At 31.2% G+C, this 7,501-nt stretch overlaps 2 long non-coding RNA genes across 2 annotated transcripts; both read right to left on the bottom strand.

The window, feature by feature from the left end:
- Window positions 1–3,250: 3,250 nt before the first annotated feature.
- Window positions 3,251–3,944, bottom strand: LOC143452199 (uncharacterized). The gene is made up of 2 exons (XR_013114957.1): window positions 3,744–3,944; window positions 3,251–3,581 (listed from the first exon to the last, which is right to left on the bottom strand). It is a non-coding gene; the product is annotated as an uncharacterized LOC143452199 (long non-coding RNA).
- A 2,309-nt stretch (window positions 3,945–6,253) lies between these two features.
- On the bottom strand, window positions 6,254–6,947 carry LOC143452200 (uncharacterized). Its single transcript, XR_013114958.1, has 2 exons — window positions 6,747–6,947; window positions 6,254–6,584 (listed from the first exon to the last, which is right to left on the bottom strand). It is a non-coding gene; the product is annotated as an uncharacterized LOC143452200 (long non-coding RNA).
- Window positions 6,948–7,501: the final 554 nt, after the last annotated feature.

Below are 7,501 nucleotides of genomic sequence, written 5' to 3'. Positions count from 1 at the left end.
TATGGTGCCAAATGTTTAATTCATATTGCAAAAAAAACTAATGAGTCTCAAAATGTTTAGTAGAGTCTAATAAGTAAATAATAAAAGTATAACAGGTAACCAATAAAAGGTTTGTCTGTTATCGTTAAATGAACTTAACTACAACATATGTACTACACATTAGTTATATAGGTCCTAAAAAGTGCCTTGTGAACTATATGGTGCAAAATGTTTAATGCACATTCCCAAAAGTTCTAACGCGTCTCAAAATGTTTATTAGAGTCTAATAAGTAAATAATAAAAGTATAACAGTTAACCAATAAAACCTTTTTCTGTTATCGTTAAAAGAACTTAACTAAAAAATTTGCACTATACATTAGTTATATAGGTCCTAAAAAGTGCCTTGTGAACTATATGGTGCCAAATGTTTAATTCATATTGCAAAAAAAACTAATGAGTCTCAAAATGTTTATTACAGTCTAATAAGTAAATAATAAAAGTATAACAGTTAACCAATAAAAGGTTTGTCTGTTATCGTTAAATGAACTTAACTACAAAATTTGCACTATACATTAGTTGTACAGGTCCTAAACAGTGCCTTGTGAACTATATGGTGCCAAATGTTTAATTCACATTCCCAAAAGTTCTAACGCGTCTCAAAATGTTTATTAGAGTCTAATAAGTAAATAATAAAAGTATAACAGTTAACCAATAAAAGGTTTGTCTGTTATCGTTAAAAGAACTTAACTACAACATATGTACTATACATTTGTTATATAGGTCCTAAAAAGTGCCTTGTGAACTATATGGTCCAAAATGTTTAATTCACATTCCTAAAAGTTCTAACGCGTCTCAAAATGTTTATTAGAGTCTAATAAGTAAATAATAAAATTATAACAGTTAACCAATAAAAGGTTTGTCTGTTATCGTTAAAAGAACTTAACTAAAAAATTTGCACTATACATTAGTTGTATAGGTCCTAAAAAGTGCCTTGTGAACTATATGGTGCAAAATGTTTAATTCACATTCCTAAAAGTTCTAACGCGTCTCAAAATGTTTATTAGTGTCTAATAAGTAAATAATAAAAGTATAACAGTTAACCAATAAAAGGTTTGTGTGTTATCGTTAAATGAACTTAACTACAAGATATGTACTATACATTAGTTATATAGGACCTAAAAAGTGCCTTGTGAACTATATGGTGCAAAATGTTTAATTCACATTCCTAAAAGTTCTAACGCGTCTCAAATGTTTATTAGAGTCTATTAAGTAAATAATAAAAGTATAACAGTTAACCAATAAAAGGTTTGTCTGTTATCGTTAAATGAACTTAACTACAACATATGTACTACACATTAGTTATATAGTACCTAAAAACTGCCTTGTGAACTATATGGAGCAAAATGTTTAATTCATCTTCCTTTAAGTTCTAAATCGTCTCAAAATGTTTATTATAGTCTAATAAGTAAATAATAAACGTATAACAGTTAACCAATAATAGGTTTGTCTGTTATCGTTAAAAGAACTTAACTACAAAATTTGCACTATACATTAGTTGTATAGGTCCTAAACAGTGCCTTGTGAACTATATGGTGCCAAATGTTTAATTCACATTCCTAAATCTCTAACGCATCTCAAAATGTGTATTAGAGTCTAATAAGTAAATAATAAAAGTATAACAGTTAACCAATAAAAGGTTTGTCTGTTATCGTTAAATGAACTTAACTACAACATATGTACTATACATTAGTTATATAGGACCTAAAAACTGCCTTGTGAACTATATGGTGCAAAATGTGTAATTCACATTTCTAAAATCTCTAACGCATCTCAAAATGTGTATTAGAGTCTAATAAGTAAATAATAAAAGTATAACAGTTAACCAATAAAAGGTTTGTCTGTTATCGTTAAAAGAACTTAACTAAAAAAATTGCACTATACATTAGTTATATAGCTCCTAAAAAGTGCCTTGTGAACTATATGTTGCAAAATGTTTAATTCACATTGCAAAAAAAACTAATGGGTCTCAAAATGTTTATTATAGTCTAATAAGTAAATAACAAAAGTATAACAGGTAACCAATAAAAGGTTTGTCTGTTATCGTTAAAAGAACTTAACTAAAACCATTGCTCTATACATTAGTTATATAGGACCTAAAAAGTGCCTTGTGAACTATAAGGTGCCAAATGTTTAATTCCTATTGCAAAAAGTTCTAACGGGTCTCAAAATGTTTATTAGAGTCTAATAAGTAAATAATTAAAGTATAACAGTTAACCAATAAAAGGTTTGTCTGTTATCGTTAAAAAACTTAACTACAACATATGCACTATACATTAGTTATATAGGTCCTAAACAGTGCCTTGTGAACTATATGGTGCAAAATGTTTAATTCACATTCCCAAAAGTTCTAACGCGTCTCAAATTGTTAATTAGAGTCTAATAAGTAAGTAATAAAAGTATAACAGTTAACCAATAAAAGGTTTGTCTGTTATCGTTAAAAGAATTTAACTACAAAATTTGAACTATACATTAGTTGTATAGGTCCTAAAAAGTGCCTTGTGAACTATATGGTGCAAAATGTGTAATTCACATTCCTAAAAGTTCTAACGCGTCTCAAAATGTTTATTAGAGTCAAAAAAGTAAATAGTAAAAGTATAACAGTTAACCAATAAAAGGTTTGTCTGTTATCGTTAAAAGAACTTAACTACAACATATGTACTATACATTTGTTATATAGGTCCTAAACTGTGCCTTGTGAACTATATGTTGCCAAATGTTTAATTCACATTGTAAAAAAAACTAATGGGTCTCAAATTGTTTACTAGAGTCTAATAAGTAAATAATAAAAGTATAACAGGTAACCAATAAAAGGTTTGTCTGTTATCGTTAAAAGAACTTAACTAAAACATTTGCACTAAACATTAGATACATAGGTCCTAAAAAGTGCCTTGTGAACTATATGGTGCAAAATATTTAATTCACATTCCTAAAAGTTCTAACGCGTCTCAAAATGTTTATTAGAGTCTAATAAGTAAATAATAAAAGTATAACAGTTAACCAATAAAAGGTTTGTCTGTTATCGTTAAAAGAACTTAACTAAAAAATTTGCACTATACAGTGAGACCTCGTTAATCCGGACCACTTCGTTTCGTCAAAAAATGTCGGTTTAGCGGGGTATCCGGATAATCGGAAAGTAAAAAATCAATCAATCTTGCAAATGCAGCACCGTGTTCAAAACGACGTATGCACCTTACTCCAATTCTAAGTGCCGAGTTTCTGGCTGGACAGCAACTAAAATAAAATTATATTTATTGTATGATCCGACCCAGTGTCGAACCCCAGAACCACCGTATTAAAGACGAATGCTCTCCAAGTGACGAACATTCGGTCGCAAATCGGTTTGACAACCGCTCTTGCGTGGCGAAGCATTCCGGTGGGACCAACTGTCTTGAACTTTCTTTGACCTGTTTCCAATCTTTGCGCAATGCGATATCAAAAGCTGATAGCACGATTGAGTTGCAGCAGTATGTCTTCAATAGATTGCCGCACTCAACCGATGTAATGTACGTATTTTTTTGCGACCGCGGAAGCGTTGTTTGTTACTGTTGATGAACAATTTATTTTTTCGTTTCTAAAATACTGTACAATACTGTACTTTTGAATCAATAAAGACCGCAACGTTATTATGCGTAGATATTCGGCTATTGTTTCGTCAACAAACTAACATAGTGTATTAGGACAGTCGTGAATCATTTTCGCTTAACTGTTAATAATCCGGTTTATCGGATTTTATTGCTATTGATTTAGCACATTTGTTCCGAAACTTTAGTGTCGGAGTCGGACAGCGGGGTTTCCGGATTAAAGGGGTAAAATGCATAGGAAGAAATCCGTTCCCGGCAGTTTTGTGTCGGATAGCGGGGATTCCGGTTCATCGGGGTCCGGATTAACGAGGTCCCACTGTACATTAGTTATATAGGTCCTAAAAAGTGCCTTGTGAACTATATGGTGCCAAATGTTTAATTCACATTGCAAAAAAAACTAATGGGTCTCAAAATGTTTATTAGAGTCTAATAAGTAAATAACAAAAGTATAACAGGTAACCAATACAAGGTTTGTCTGTTATCGTTGAAAGAACTTAACTAAAACCATTGCTCTATACATTAGTTATTTAGGTCCTAAAAAGTGCCTTGTGAACTATATGGTGCCAAATGTTTAATTCACCTTGCAAAAAGTTCTAACGGGTCTCAAAATGTTTATTAGAGTCTAATAAGTAAATCAAAAAAGTATAACAGTTAACCAATAAAAGGTTTGTCTGTTATCGTTAAAAGAACTTAACTACAAAATTTGCACTACACATTAGTTGTATAGTTCCTAAACAGTGCCTTGTGAACTATATGGTGCAAAATGTTTAATTCACATTCCTAAAAGTTCTAACGCGTCTCAAAATTTTTATTACAGTCTAATAAGTAAATAATAAAAGTATAACAGTTAACAAATAAAAGGTTTGTCTGTTATCGTTAAAAGAACTTAACTACAACATATGCACTATACATTAGTTATATAGGTCCTAAACAGTGCCTTGTGAACTATATGGTGCAAAATGTTTAATTCACATTCCTAAAAGTTCTAACGCGTCTCAAAATGTTTATTAGAGTCAAAAAAGTAAATAATAAAAGTATAACAGTTAACCAATAAAAGGTTTGTCTGTTATCGTTAAATGAACTTAACTACAAGATATGTACTATACATTAGTTATATAGGAACTAAAAAGTGCCTTGTGAACTATATGGTGCCAAATGTTTAATTCATATTGCAAAAACAACTAATGAGTCTCAAAATGTTTACTAGAGTCTAATAAGTAAATAATAAAAGTATAACAGGTAACCAATAAAAGGTTTGTCTGTTATCGTTAAATGAACTTAACTACAAGATATGTACTATACATTAGTTATATAGGAACTAAAAAGTGCCTTGTGAACTATATGGTGCCAAATGTTTAATTCACCTTGCAAAAAAAACTAATGGGTCTCAAAATGTTTATTACAATCTAATAAGTAAATAATAAAAGTATGACAGTTAACCAATAAAAGGTTTGTCTGTTATCGTTAAAAGAACTTAACTACAAAATTTGCACTATACATTAGTTGTACAGGTCCTAAACAGTGCCTTGTGAACTATATGGTGCCAAATGTTAAATTCACATTCCCAAAAGTTCTAACGCGTCTCAAAATGTTTATTAGAGTCTAATAAGTAAATAAAAAAAGTATAACAGTTAACCAATAAAAGGTTTGTCTGTTATCGTTAAAATAACTTAACTACAACATATGTACTATACATTTGTTATATAGGTCCTAAACTGTGCCTTGTGAACTATATGTTGCCAAATGTTTAATTCACATTGCAAAAAAAACTAATGGGTCTCAAATTGTTTACTAGAGTCTAATAAGTAAATAATAAAAGTATAACAGTTAACCAATAAAAGGTTTGTCTGTTATCGTTAAAAGAACTTAACTAAAACATTTGCACTAAACATTAGTTACATAGGTCCTAAAAAGTGCCTTGTGAACTATATGGTGCAAAATGTGTAATTCACATTCCTAAAAGTTCTAACGCGTCTCAAAATGTTTATTAGAGTCTATTAAGTAAATAATAAAAGTATAACAGTTAACCAATAAACTGTTTGTCTGTTATCGTTAAAAGAACTTAACTAAAAAATTTGCACTATACATTAGTTATATAGGTCCTAAAAACTGCCTTGTGAACTATATGGTGCCAAATGTTTAATTCACATTGCAAAAAAAACTAATGGGTCTCAAAATGTTTATTATAGTCTAATAAGTAAATAACAAAAGTATAACAGGTAACCAATAAAAGGTTTGTCTGTTATCGTTAAAAGAACTTAACTAAAAAATTTGCACTATACATTAGTTATATAGGTCCTAAAAACTGCCTTGTGAACTATATGGTGAAAAATATTTAATTCACATTTCTAAAAGTTCTAACGCGTCTCAAAATGTTTATTAGAGTCTAATAAGTAAATAATAAAAGTATAACAGTTAACCAATAAAAGGTTTGTCTGTTATCGTTAAAAGAACTTAACTAAAAAATTTGCACTATACAGTGAGACCTCGTTAATCCGGACCACTTCGTTTCGTCAAAAAATGTCGGTTTAGCGGGGTATCCGGATAATCGGAAAGTAAAAAATCAATCAATCTTGCAAATGCAGCACCGTGTTCAAAACGACGTATGCACCTTACTCCAATTCTAAGTGCCGAGTTTCTGGCTGGACAGCAACTAAAATAAAATTATATTTATTGTATGATCCGACCCAGTGTCGAACCCCAGAACCACCGTATTAAAGACGAATGCTCTCCAAGTGACGAACATTCGGTCGCAAATCGGTTTGACAACCGCTCTTGCGTGGCGAAGCATTCCGGTGGGACCAACTGTCTTGAACTTTCTTTGACCTGTTTCCAATCTTTGCGCAATGCGATATCAAAAGCTGATAGCACGATTGAGTTGCAGCAGTATGTCTTCAATAGATTGCCGCACTCAACCGATGTAATGTACGTATTTTTTTGCGACCGCGGAAGCGTTGTTTGTTACTGTTGATGAACAATTTATTTTTTCGTTTCTAAAATACTGTACAATACTGTACTTTTGAATCAATAAAGACCGCAACGTTATTATGCGTAGATATTCGGCTATTGTTTCGTCAACAAACTAACATAGTGTATTAGGACAGTCGTGAATCATTTTCGCTTAACTGTTAATAATCCGGTTTATCGGATTTTATTGCTATTGATTTAGCACATTTGTTCCGAAACTTTAGTGTCGGAGTCGGACAGCGGGGTTTCCGGATTAAAGGGGTAAAATGCATAGGAAGAAATCCGTTCCCGGCAGTTTTGTGTCGGATAGCGGGGATTCCGGTTCATCGGGGTCCGGATTAACGAGGTCCCACTGTACATTAGTTATATAGGTCCTAAAAAGTGCCTTGTGAACTATATGGTGCCAAATGTTTAATTCACATTGCAAAAAAAACTAATGGGTCTCAAAATGTTTATTAGAGTCTAATAAGTAAATAACAAAAGTATAACAGGTAACCAATACAAGGTTTGTCTGTTATCGTTGAAAGAACTTAACTAAAACCATTGCTCTATACATTAGTTATTTAGGTCCTAAAAAGTGCCTTGTGAACTATATGGTGCCAAATGTTTAATTCACCTTGCAAAAAGTTTTAACGGGTCTCAAAATGTTTATTAGAGTCTAATAAGTAAATCAAAAAAGTATAACAGTTAACCAATAAAAGGTTTGTCTGTTATCGTTAAAAGAACTTAACTACAAAATTTGCACTACACATTAGTTGTATAGTTCCTAAACAGTGCCTTGTGAACTATATGGTGCAAAATGTTTAATTCACATTCCTAAAAGTTCTAACGCGTCTCAAAATTTTTATTACAGTCTAATAAGTAAATAATAAAAGTATAACAGTTAACAAATAAAAGGTTTGTCTGTTATCGTT

This window comes from Clavelina lepadiformis, chromosome 4 (assembly GCF_947623445.1).
Source record: "Clavelina lepadiformis chromosome 4, kaClaLepa1.1, whole genome shotgun sequence".
NCBI classification, from domain to species: domain Eukaryota; kingdom Metazoa; phylum Chordata; class Ascidiacea; order Aplousobranchia; family Clavelinidae; genus Clavelina; species Clavelina lepadiformis.
The sequence above is the reverse complement of the archived record's forward strand: the minus strand, read 5'-3'. Positions and strand labels throughout refer to the sequence as shown.